At 38.0% G+C, this 14068-nt stretch overlaps 1 protein-coding gene and 1 pseudogene across 1 annotated transcript in view; both read right to left on the bottom strand.

Annotated features, from left to right (window-relative positions):
- Positions 1-14068, bottom strand: part of MED14 (mediator complex subunit 14) — a 172271-nt gene that overhangs the window by 101643 nt on the left and 56560 nt on the right. The gene's annotated exons all lie outside the window — the stretch shown is intronic.
- On the bottom strand, positions 9233-12186 carry LOC133243466 (large ribosomal subunit protein uL22-like; annotated as a pseudogene).

Genomic DNA, 14068 nt, shown 5'->3' with positions numbered 1-14068 from the left:
GTGATTGAAGGATTTGGAAGGAATAGCTTGTAGAAAATATTTGCCCAGTGACTAGCATTATAGTTCTTAATGCATAAATCATCAGCCAATAGTTCCCTGGTGAAACACATTTAATTACAGTAGGCAACATATTTATTGAGCCCCTACAATGTGCCAGGGATGGTTCTAAACACTGAGACTAGGCAGAAAACAAAACAGATAAAAATTCATAACTTCATAACATTATATTCTGGTGGGGAAAAACAAATAAAAACAAGACAAATAAGTAAAGTGAGAGATATAAAGATACACAATAGGTACAAAAGGCCTTCTCTGGTGGCTCAGATAGTAAAGAACCTGCCTGCAATGCAGAAGACCCTGGTTTGATCCTTGGGTCGGGAAGATCCCCTGGAGGTGGAAATGGCTACCCACTCCAGGATTCTTGCCTGGAGAATCCCGTGGACAGAGGAGTGTGGTGGGCTACAGTCCATGGGGTCGCAAAGAGTCAGACAATGACTGTGTGACTAACACTTTCACACTTGCTTTAACACTTAACATAGGACATGACTGAGCGACTAATACACACATACACACACATAGATACAAAAAGAGCTTATATCAATGCTAAAGGGAAAATAAAAATGAAGTCGGGAAGGGGGATAAAATGCCTTGGGCAGGGATGAAGATACGGAGATGAATAAAAAGGTGACATTAAATAATATCTGAAGGAAGTAAGGGAACCCGGTGAAAAAGAATTCCAGGCAGAAGGGAAGAGCAAATGCCAAGATGTTGAGACAGGAGCCTGTTGATACATTGGATGAATTACAAGAGGGCCAGTGTAGCTTGAGCAAAATGAGGGGAGGAAAGAGAAATAAGAGATGAGTCACCTCTTAGAGTTATAATTTTTCCCTTGTGATGAGAACTTTTAAGATCTACTCTCTTAGCAACTTTCAAATATATGATACAGTATCGTGAACTATAGCCACCAAGTTGTACATTAAATCCCCAGAGACTGTTTATCATATCACTCGAAGCCTGTACCTTTTTACCACCTTCACCCAATTCCTCCACCCCCAAGCTCCTGCCTCTAGCAACCACATATCTGATCTGCGTTTCTGTGTGTGTGGTTTCTTAGATCCCATCTATAAGTGAGATCGTGTAGTACATGGTATATAATATACATAGAACTGACTTCCGTGGTCTGACCACATGAATAAATGATGGATATTAGCTAAACACATCATGGTGATCATTTTGTGATATACACCTTAAACGTATACAATGTTTTAGGTTGATTGAAGGCAGAAGGAGAAGAGGGTGTCAGAGGATGAGATAGATGGCATCACCGATTCAATGGATGTGAACTTGGAGATAGTGAAGGACAGAGAGGCCTGGCGTGCTGCAGTCCATGGGGTTGCAAAGAGTCAGACACAGCTTGGCAACTGAACAACAACCACAACAGTAGGTTAATTATATTTCAATAAACATGGAAAAAAATAATGGCAGCACCAAGTGTGGGTGAGGATATGGAGAAACTGGATCTCTCATACATTGCTGATGGAATGTAAAATGGTAAAGCTACTCTGGAAAATAGTCTTGCAGTTTCTTTAAAGACGTACACTTCTAATATGCCCCAGTGATCACACTTTTAGGTATTTATTCCAGAGAAACAAAAACTTAGGTCCACACCAAAGCCTGTATATGATTGTTCACAGCAGTTTTATTTGTAACAGGCTAAAATTGGAAACAGCCCAGATGTCTTTCACACATGATGTGAAGCAACTGTGGTACATCTGTGCCCTGGAGTGAAAGTGAAAGCGTTAGTTGCTCAGTTGTGTCTGACTCTTTGCGACCCCATGGACTATAGCCCGCCAGGCTCCTCTGTCCATGGAATTCTCCAGGCAAGATACTGGAATGGATGCCCATTGGCATTCCAGATGCCAATGCCCTTCTCCAGGGGATCTTCCCAATACAGAAATCAAACGCACATCTCCTGCAGCTGCAGGCAGATTCTTTACCATCTGAGCCACCAGGGAAGCTGCCATGGAGTACTGCTAAGTCACTTCAGTTGTGTCCAACTCTGTGCAACCCCATAGACTGCAGCCCACCAGGCTTCCCCATCCCTAGGATTCTCCAGGCAAGAACACTGGAGTGGGTTGTCATTTCCTTCTCCAATGCAGGAAAGTGAAAAGTGAAAGTGAAGTCACTCAGTCGTATCGGACTCTTAGCGACCCCATGGACTGCAGCCTACCAGGCTCCTCCATCCATGGGATTTTCCAGGCAAGAGTACTGGAGTGGGGTGCCATTGCCTTCTCTGGCCATAGAGTACTACTCAGCAATAAAAAGAAGTGACTACTTACTATATACAAAATAGATAACTAATAAGGACCTACTGTATAACACAGGGAACTCTACTCAATACTCTGTAATGATCTATATGGGAAAAGAATCTAAAAAAGAGTGGACATATGTGTATGTATAACTGAGTCACTTTGCTGTACAGCAGAAACACAACACTGCAAATCAACTATACTCCAATAAAAAATTTTTTCAAAAAATAGGAAATGTGATGAAAAGAAAAAGTGAGTACCAATACATGCAACAGCTTGGGTGAATCCTAGGGGCATTATATTGAGTGAATGTAAGCCAATTTCAAAAGCTCACATACTTTGTGATTTTATTCATATGAAGTTCTCTAGTGACTAAATTATAAATATGGAGGACAAATTAGTGGTTCGGGGATTTGAGTTGGTGGGGTGACTATAAAGGGTTAGCAAAAGGGTGTTCTTTCCAGTGATGGAAAGTTTCTGTATCTTGATTGCTGTGGTGGTTACACAAATCTACACATGTGAAAAAGTGACCCAGAACTACACACACATTGTAGCAACGTCAGTTTACTGGTTTTGATATGGTTCCACAGTCAGGGAAGATGTAACTATTGTGAGAACATGAGTGAAGGGTAGCTGGGATCTCTCTACACTATCACTGCAATTTCCTGTGAATCTATAATTACTTCAAAGGAAAAAGTTGAAAAATGTAATTTAAAAAATCAACGAAAATAAAACTTTATTGAAAGACATTGAAGACCTAGAGAGAGAGAGGTCAGAGAGCTCACTGAGGGCAGCTCATGCCCCACCCATTGTGAGGTCTTAGAACTTGACTCTGAGTGAGCTGAAGAGGTACTGGAAGTTTCAGAGGTGTCATATCATCAGACTTATGCTTTACCAGGACCCCTCTGACTACTGTGATGAGAACAGAATGAAGCAAGAGAGGGTGTCCTTTTAAGATTTGAGAAATAACAGCTTCTTTGCAAGGGACACTGACAGGACAGTCAAGTAGAGAGGTGGGGAAATTGATGACGCAAAACAGAGAGGAATTATAACTTATCAGCAACTCAGCAAAAATAGCTAACTAGTCACCTTAAGCAAACAAAATATATCTAACATACAATGCAATTTACTGATTTATTATCCTTATTGTCTGTGGTCTAACCTCCACCCACTGTAATGTAAGCTGTACAGGGACTTCTGTTTGTTTGCCTGTATATGCCAAGCATGTAATAGCGGCTCCATACAGTTTTTGCAGCATGAACATACTCTTACAGATATGGAGTAAAAGATTCTATTGCATAAATATAAGAACTTGCTTTGGAGTGTAGGGCAGTACTTGGGATGATGGGAAGAAATGAAAGAAACAGAATTACCAAGCCAGCCATTGGTATGATGCCATCCTGTAGGGACACAGAAAGACATTGCCCTCTTATGCTTCATGTTTAGTTTTGAAATCCTTTTGTATCCAGAGTGAAATGTAGGGAAAGATTTTCATTCTCTATCACATGACTACCCAAAGTACACACTTGATAAATACAGTTTGAAGTACTAGGCTCCTTTTCAAGGGGCTCACTAGGCCAGCGATTCTGGTATTAGGCCGTATAATTCCTGAAACAACCCCAATCCTGAGGTACACACACCGACCACTGTGAGAATCACTCTGAAAGATTAAATATTTTTATTTTCTTAAAGACTATTTTTAGGGAAGCATTAAAAATGGATTCATTTGGCCAGACCACAGAAGTCAGTTCTCCCAATTTTCTTTATACAATATGCTGAGTATTCTCTCTGACAGTAACCAAGGCCAGTGGAAAAAGGGCTTCTACTGTGGCACACTGACCCTCTTGTCCAGAGCATTCAAGTAAATGTCAGATTCTCTTCTCTAGTTTGGAAAAGTTAAGAAAGAGCATATTCTCTAGAATACAAGTTATGATTTCTGACACTTACAAGGGTACCTTATTCGAAAACAATTCAGCTTGAATTGCTGTTTAAGGCCTGAAGCTCACATACTGCTTTGAGCTGAAGTGTTTATTGCTCAGCTAAGAAACTGGACTTTATTGTAAGTGGTAAATCCATTTCTCTCTCTGTAACAGAGAATAATCAACACGTGCCTTTCCTGTCCTCAAAGAAGCAGTTGTCATCCTCATAACCTAGTAAGTTATAACTGAACTCATTATCTCATTCACACAAGGCTGCCATTTTAATCCGTGGGAATTACTACAGTAAACACTTCTCTAAGTAGAATAGATGGAAGTTATATCTTTTTAAAGATTTTTTGATCTCCATATTTTAGGGGAAAGTCAGTCTTGGATCTCTTGTGACAGAGATGAACTGAAATGATAGGTTATTGAGTTTTTTCAAATCAACATACAAGATTGCTGACATTTTTGTGTGCATACACTTCTATGAATTCTAACACATCTATAGATCTGTGTAACCACCACCACTTAGGATACAGAACAACTACATCACACACCCCACCTGACTCCCTTTTGCTATCTTGTTGTAGCAGGAGTTGTCAAACCACATCCGAGTCAAATCTGGCCTGTGGCCTATTTCTAGGGCCAGAACTTAAGAATGCTTGTTACATTTTTAAAGCATAGCAAAAAGAACAAAAGTAACAAACAAAAATAAAGAACATGGAACAGAGGCCATATGTGACCTACAAAACCTAAAATTTACTATCTGTCCCTCTGCAGAAAACATTCTGTAGTCATGCTCTTGCCCTGCCCCTAACCCTTGGAAGCCACTAATCTGCTCTTCGTCATTACTGTATTGTCTTTGAAAGATGTCATACAAATGGAATCACACAGTATGTAGCCTTTGGAGACTTTGGAGCACTATGCCGTTGAGATTCATCCATGTTGTTGCATTTGTCAGTAGTTCTTTCCTTTATATTGCTGCGTGCATGCGTGCTAAGTCGCTTCAGTTGTGTCCGACTCTTTGCGGCCATGTGGACTGGAGCCCACCAGGCTCCTCTGCCTATGGGATTTTCCAGGCAAGAACACTCAAGTGGGTTTCCATGCCCTCCTTCAGGGGATATTCCCAACCAGGGATTGAATTCACATCTCTTACATCTCCTGCATTGGCAGGAGGGTTGTTTAACACTAGGGCCACCTGGGAGGCTCTGAGTAGAATTCTATTGTAAGGATATAACACCAGCTATTTATTCATTCACTCGTTGAGGGACATTTGGATTGTTTCCAGTTTGGGGCATTGATGAATAGACCTGCTGTGAATATTCATGTATATATTTTTCAGTGAAAATAAGTTTTCATTTCTCTAGGGAAATACCTAGGAGTGGGATTGTTGGGTCATATGGTAAGCATATGTTTAACTGTATTAAAAAAAAAAAAAAAAAAAACACTGCCAAACTGTTTTCCAGAGGGGCTGTACCATTTTGCATTCCAATGAGTAAAGTATGAGACCTCCAGTTGCTCTGCATCCTTTTTAGCACTTGGCATTGTCAGTATTTTTTTATTGTAGCCATTCTAATAGGTATATAGTGGTATTTACTTGTGGTTTTAATTTGCATTTCGCCAATGGTTAATGATGTTGAATATCTTTATGTGCGTATTTGCCATCTATATATCCTCTTTGGTATAGTGTTTGTTCAAGCCTTTTGCCATTAAAAAAAAAACTTTTTTATTATGAAATAGCTAAATTCATAGGATATTGCAGGTAGTACGGACAGGTCCCATGTAACCTTCACCCAGTTTTCCCAAATGGTTACATCTTACATAACTATAGTGTAATATCAAAACCAGGAATTGACATTGGTGTGATGTGTGTATATCATTTGATGCCATATTGTCATCAGTATGGTAGATTGATGTAGATTTGTATAGTCACCACTGCAAGGAAGATGCACAGCTGCTCCATCACCACAAGTATCTCCCTTGAGCTACCCCTTTATAGCCAGCCATGCACCTCCCCTCAAACATCCGTAAGCCCTGGCAACTGGTCATTTGTTTTCTATCTCTATACTTTTATCACATTGCAAATGCCATATAAATGGAATCATATTGTATGTAACAGTTTGAAATCGCCTTTTTTTTAAAAGTGATACTCTCAGTTCAGTTCAGTTGCTCAGTCGTGTCCGACTCCTTGCGACCCCATGAATCGCAGCACGCCAGGCCTCCCTGTCCATCACCAACTCCCGGAGTTCACTCAGACTCACGTCCATCGAGTCAGTGATGCCATCCAGCCATCTCATCCTCTATCATCCCCTTCTCCTCCTGCCCTCAATCCCTCCCAGCATCAGAGTCTTTTCCAATGAGTCAACTCTTCGCATGAGGTGGCCAAAATACTGGAGTTTCAGCTTTAGCATCATTCCTTCCAATGAACACCCAGGACTGCTCTCCTTCAGAATGGACTGGTTGGATCTCCTTGCAGTCCAAGGGACTCTCAAGAGTCTTCTCCAACACCACAGTTCAAAAGCATCAATTCTTCAGTGCTCAGCTTTCTTCACAGTCCAACTCTCACATCCATACATGACCACTGGAAAAACCATAGCCTTGACTAGCTGGACCTTTGTTGGCAAAATAATGTCTCTGCTTTTGAATATGCTATCTAGGTTGATCATAACTTTCCTTCCAAGGAGTAAGCGTCTTTTAATTTCATGGCTGCAGTCACCATCTGCAGTGATTTTGGAGCCCCAAAAAATAAAGTCTGACAGTTTCCATTGTTTCCCCATCTATAAGATCTATCCAAATTATTGCCTGTATCAAGAGTTCATTGCTTTTAATTGCAGGGTCATTATTCCATGGGCTTCCCAGGAGGCTCAGTGATAAAGAATCTGCCTGCCAAGCAGGAGATGCGGGTTCAATCCCTGGGTCGGGAAGATAACCTGGAGAAGGAAATGCCAACCCACTCCAGTACTCTTGCCTGGGAAATCGCATAGACAGAGGAGCCTGATGGGCTACAGCCCACAGGGTCACAAAGAGTTGGACACGACTTGGCAAGTAACTAACCAACAACCAACCAATTATTCCATGGTGTAGATGTATCATGGTATGTTTAGTCATTCGATTATTGAGGAACATTTTGGTTATTTTGAGCTTCTGACTACTGCAGATAATGCTGCTCCAATCATTTGTGTACAAGTTTGTGTGGACACAAATTTCCAAATCTCTGGGATAAATACCCAGGAGTATGATTGCTGGGTTGTACTTCAAGTTTTGCCCATTAAAAAAAAATTGGACTCTTTGTTTTCTTATTGTGTAGTTTTCAGCATTCTTTATTCATAATGGATACAAGTCCTTTACTTTTTAATGGATCATATTTTCAGTGTCACGCCTAAGGAATCTTTGCCTAACCACCAATAATAACGATTTTCTCCTACTTTTCATTCTAAAAGGTTCATCACTTTAGGTTAGGTTTTACTTTTAGATGTGGGATCCATTTTGAATTAATTTGGGGATAAGGTGTAAGACTTGGATCAGGTTCACTTTCTTTGCATGTGGATGTTCAATTGTTTTAATACCATTTGTTGAATAATCTGTTCTTTCTCCATTGAATTGCCCAATGTGGTATATCATACAATGCAATGTTGGTGGTGGTTTAGTCGCTAAGTCATGTCCGACTCTTGCAATCCCGTGACTGTAGCCTGCCAGGCGAGAATACTGGAGTGGGTTGCCATTTCCCTTTCCAGAGGATCTTCCCAACCCAGGAATTGAACCCAGGTCTCCTGCATTGCAGGTAGATTCTCTACTGACTGAGCTATGAGGGAACCCTTCTATGCAATGTTATTTGGCAATTAAAAAAGAAGTGAAGTACTGATACAAGTTACAATAGGAATGAACCTTAAAAACATTAAACTAAGTGAGAGAAGTCAGTCACAGAAGACAACATATTGTATTCATTCTATTTATGTGAAATGTTTAGAATAGGCAAATCCATAGAGATAGAAAGTAGTAGATTGGTGGTCACCTAGGGCTGGTGGGTTTGGGAGGAAATGAGGAGTGACTGATAATAGATACAGGGCTTCTTTTTGACGGGATAAAGTTCTACAAGTGATTGTGGCAGTAGTTGCAGAACTTTGTTAAACATTGTACACTTTAAATGAACTGTATGGTATGTGAATAATATTTAAACAAAGCTGTTATAAAAATTTTTTTGAAGAAATAAGAATGTTTGTGAAATCACTTAATGACAGAGCATAGCAACAAGCAAAATTGAGGATAATTGAGCAAAAAGTAAGTGGTTCCAGGCAATTTTAGAGCAGGGCAATAGTTAAGGGTTGCTCAGAAAGCTATAAAGTGTTCAGTAAGTTCTGAACATAAATTTCTTTAAAGGGACTCAAGTCTGTCATTGAGTGCTGGTAGGAGTGTAAATTGACATAACCTTTATGGGAAGCAACTTGTTGATGTATGTCAAGAGTTTTCTTTTAAACCTGAAGAATCTTTTGCTTAGCAATTCCACTTTGAGAAAATCTAAGAAAATAAAATACATTAAAAGATTTATGTGGGGGGTGGGGGGTAGGAAAGGGATGGATTGGGAAATTGGGATTAGCAGATGCAAACTATTATACATAGAATGGATTGAAAAACAAGGTCCTACTATATAGCACAGTATGCTGCTGCTGCTGCTGTGGGTTGCCATTTCCTTCTCCAATTCGTGAAAGTGAAAAGTGAAAGTGAAGTTGCTCAGTCGTGTCCGAGTCTTCGCAACCCCATGGACTGCAGCCTACCAGGCTCCTCCATCCATGGGATTTTCCAGGCAAGAGTACTGGAGTGGGGTGCCATTGCCTTCTCCGATAGCACAGTATAGTATTGACTATATAGTATTGACTATAGTCAATATCCTGTGATAAACCATAATAGAAAAGAATATAAAAAAGAATATATATATAAATATACATGCATAATAACTGAGTCACTTTGCTTTACAGCAATAAATAACACGACACTGTAATTCAAGTATACTTCAATTAAAAACAAAACAAAAACTCTGAATGGTAGAAGAAAAATGTGTTGGAAGAAGGTACAGATGGAATGATATGGATGTTTAGAGAAGAACCATTTCAATGAAATATATACACTAAATTTTAAAAAAGATTTATTAACACAGATAATACTAGAAGTTTAGAGATAAACAGAATGTTGGGAAGTATATATACAACCATGCAATAAATATGGAGCAGTCATTGAAAAATCCTTTTTCTAACACCTTTATGGAGATGTAATTGATAGATGAGAAACTGCATATATGTAAAGTATACAACTTGATAACTTTTGAGGTATATCTATTAAAATATCACCTTAATAGGATAATGAACATGTTCATCACCCCCAAAAGTTTCCTCATCCCCCTCTTGCTCCACACCAACCACCACCACCCACCAGGCAACCACTGATCTGTTTTCTGACCCTATAGATTAGCTTGCATTTTATAGAATTATATACAGGTGAAATTATACTACTGTGTACTTTTTTTGGCTTGGACCATTTCATTTAGAATAATTATTTTCATGATTCATCTGTGTCGTTGTGTGTTGCTGTGCTTAGTCGCTCAGTCATGTCTGACTCTTTGCAACCCCATGCACTGTAGCCCACCAGGTTCCTCTGTCCATGGAATTTTCCAGGCAAGCACGCTGGAGCGGGTTGCCATTTCCTACTCCAGGGGATCTTCTCAACCCAGTTCTCCCTCATTGCAGGTAGATTCTTTACCCTCTGAGCCATTGTATCAATAGTTTATTCCTTTTGAATGGTGAGTAGTGATCCACTGTATGGATATACTACTTATTCATTCACCTATTGATGGCTAATTGGGTGGTTGTTTCAGTCCTTGGCTATTAAATTAAAGCTGCTATGAAAATTCACATACAAGTCTTTGTGTTGACACATGCTTTCATTTCTCTTGGATAAACACCTAGAAGTGAAATATTAATATTAATATATATAGTAGATGTATATGCAACCTATTGAGCAACTTCTAAATTGTTTTCCAAAGTGGTTATACATTTTCTATTTCCCAACAGCAGTGCACACAAATTACAGTTCTTTCACATCCATATCAACTCTTGGCACAGTCAGTCAATTTTAGCCATTTTAAAAGGTGTGAGATAGTATTTCCTTGTGGTTTTAAATTCTAATTCCCAAATAACTAGTAATTTTGAATATTTTTTCATGTGCTTATTTGCTATTAATATATCTTCTTTGGTGAAGTATCTGTATAGCTTGCTCACTTTTATTTATTGGGTTGTTTGTTTTCTTATTATTGAGTTTTGAGTGTTCTTTATATAATCTCAATACAAGCCCTTTATCACATACATGACTTACAAATATTTTCTCCTAATATGTTGCTCATCTCTTCATTCTCTTAACAGTCTCTTTTGAAAACAAAAAGCTGTATATTGTAATGAAATTCAATTTATCATTTTTTTTCATGGATCGAGCTTTTGGTGCTGTATCAAGGAAATTTTTGTGTAAATCAAGACCATAGTTTTCTATTTTCTTCTAGATGTTATATAATTTTTACATTGAGATCATTGATCTCTTTTGAATCCCTTTTTGTTGTCAGGTATGGATTCAGATACATTTTTATTTTGCATATGGATAGCCAGTTGTTCCAGCACAGTTATTTTTTAAATTATCCTTTCTTCACTGAATTGTTTTTGTACCTTTGTCATATGTGTCCATATGTGTGCAGGTTTATCTACTCCATTCCACTGATCTAATCACCTAGCTTGATGTCAATCCCATGGCATCTGGATTACTATAGCTTTATAATAAGATTCTGAAATCAATTAGCTTTAATCTAATTTTGTTCCTCTTTGTTGAAGTTATTTGGCTATTCTAGGTCCTTTGTATTTCTATGTGAAATGTAGGACCATCTTGTCAGTTTCAACCAAAAAGCCTGCTGAAATTTTGACTGGGATTGCATTTAGCCTATAGATCAATTTGGGGAGAACTGATATAATAGTATTAATCCTTATGACACATGAATACTGTATATCTCTTCATTTATTTAGGTCTTAATTTCAGCAGTGCTTTGTAGTTTGTAGCATACTGATTTCCCACAATTTTGTTAAATTTCCTGCTAAGTTTTTACTATTTTTTGATGCTAAATAGTATTTAAAATTTTAATTTCTGATTGTTTTTTTTTTTTTTTTACTTTTATTTGCATTTATTTTTTGCGGCATTTATTCCCGGGCCATAAGTTTTGGTTTCTTCAGTTTCTTCTGGGATATCTTTTTCTTCTGTGCAACCTCCTCTTCTGGTTTAGGAACAATCTGTTCTTTTTCGGTAAGGATCATCTCAATGTGGCAGGGAGAGCTCATATAGGGGTTGATCCGACCATGAGCTCTGTAAGTCCCGAGCCGCATCTTGGGGGCTTTGTTCACTTGGAGGTGCTCAATGACCAGAGAATCTACATCTAACCCCTTAAGTTCAGCATTACTCTCTGCATTTTTGAGCATGTGTAGTAAAAATTCAGCACTCTTTTTGCGCCACCGACCCTGCGTCCAGCCCCACTGTTTGGCCTGTGCACACCTACCAACTCCACCATTGTAACGACGGAATGGCACACATTGCTTCTTTAAAGTGACATCCTTCAGATACTTGGTGGCTTTTCAGATATGTATACCCTTTATGGCCTGGGCAGTTTCACGAGTGTTCTTAAGTGAACATGAAGATTTGAACCTCTTGATTTGCATGATTTTGTGGGGTTTTCTGGGTCAAGTGAATAGCGCGCCATTTTTAGGGGTCACCTCAGGCCGCTGACCGGAAAAGCTAATTTCTGATTGTTAATGGTCCATAAAATACAACTGATTTTTGTATGTTGATCCAAACTTCCATTCCTGGGATAAACCCCACTTGGTCATGGATATTGTTGGATTCAATTTGCTAAAATTTTGTTTAGACCTTTTGTATCTCTGCTCATGAGGGATATTGATCTTTAATTTTTCCTTTTTGTAAAAGCTTTTATTAGGTTTTGCTATCAAGATAATGCCAGACTTATAGAATGAGCTGGGAAGTATTTTTTTCTTCAGTTTTTTTGTAAGAGTTGCAAAGAATTGGTATTATTTCTTCCTTAAATGTTTCATAGAATTCACCAGTGACAACATCTAGGCCTAGTGTTTTCTTTGTAGAATCATTTTTAACTGAAAATTCTATTTATTTAATATAGTACTTTTAAAGTTTTTGTTTTTTCCTGCGTGAACTCAAGAAAATCAATTTTGTTGCTCTCAAAGTAGCAGCTTAGGGTTTCATTTATTTTCTCTATCATTTTTCTGTTGTCTATTTCATTGACTTCATCTCTAATATTTATTTCCCTTTTTCTGGTTAGTTTGGGTTTAATTTGCTCTTCTTTTTCTAGTTTCTTAAGGTAATAGAAGTTAATGAATTGATTGAGACCTTTCTTATTTTCCCATATAAGTATTTAATGCTATAAAATTTCCCCTAGGTACTGCTTTAGCAGCATTCTGCAATTTTGATACACTGTGTTTCATTTTCAGTTCATTAAAAATGCCTTCTAATTTTCCTCTTGATTTCTTCCTTTACCCATAGGCTATTTAGATGTGTGTTGTTTAGCTTTCAAACGCTTACAGATTTTTCAGATATTTTTGTTGTTGATTTTAATGTAAATCTCACTGTGCTTAGAGAAGATATTCTATATGATTAGATCCTTTTAAACTCACTGAGACTAATTTCATAGCAGCTAATGTGTTCTGTCCTGGTAAATGCTCCATATGCAATTGAGAAAAATATATATTCTGCTGTTGTTAGATGGGATGTTCTATAAACATCACCTAGGTCAAATTATTTGATTGTGTTGTTCAAGTCTTCTATAGCTTTACAGCTCTTCTTTCTGCTTGCTCTATCAATTATTTAGAGGGGCTATTAAAATAAACTGTAACTGTGAAATTTACCTACTCCTCTACTCAGTTCTCTCAGACTTTGCCTCATATATTCTGTCATAAAGTATATGAATGTTTTAGATATGTTCTTCTGATGAATTGACCCCTTTAAGAGTATGAAATGATCTTCTTTATCCATGGTAGTATTCTCTGCTCTGAAATCTATTTTGTGTGATATTAATCTAGCTGCTCAAGCTTTTTTTGATTCGTGTTAGCATTCACTTTCCATCATTTTACTTTTAATTCACTTGTGTTTTTATATTCAAAGTACATTTTTAAGTTGTACTCTTATGAGAAAATAATTTACAGACTAGAATATGAGTATTACAATTCCTTTTGCCTGTATTACAATTCCTTTTGCCTATAGCCTTACAGTTTCTAAAGCATCATTTTCCAAAAGTACATCAGTTTCTTTTTTAAATTTGCACACATTAGAGCTCACTCTTAGAAATATACAGTTCTATGGATTCCCTATAGTTCAAATGCAGAGTAATGTATCTATCATCCCAGTACCATACAGAACAATCCATTCACCCCTAAAAGTTCCTCAGTGCATCCTCAACAACTCAAGTCTTGCCAGCCTTCAGTTCAGTTCAGTTGCTCAGTCGTGTCCGACTCTTTGCAACCCCATGGAGTGCAGCACTAGGTTCCCAGCCCTAGGCAACCACTAATTTGTCTTTTGTTCCTATAGTTTTGCCTTTCTTACAATGTAATATGAATGGAATTATAGAGTATCTGTAATATGAAGCCTTTTTGTCTGTCTTCTTTCACTTAGTAAAATGCACTTAAAATTCATCCATATTGATGAATGAATCAATAGCTCATTCCTTTTCATTGCTGAATAATATTCCATTGCATGGACGGACTGTAGTTTGTTTATCCATTCCCCTGATGAAAG

Source organism: Bos javanicus, chromosome X (assembly GCF_032452875.1).
Source record: "Bos javanicus breed banteng chromosome X, ARS-OSU_banteng_1.0, whole genome shotgun sequence".
Taxonomy (NCBI): Eukaryota; Metazoa; Chordata; class Mammalia; order Artiodactyla; family Bovidae; genus Bos; species Bos javanicus.
Note: the sequence above shows the minus strand (reverse complement) of the source record. Positions and strands in the feature narration are given on the sequence as shown.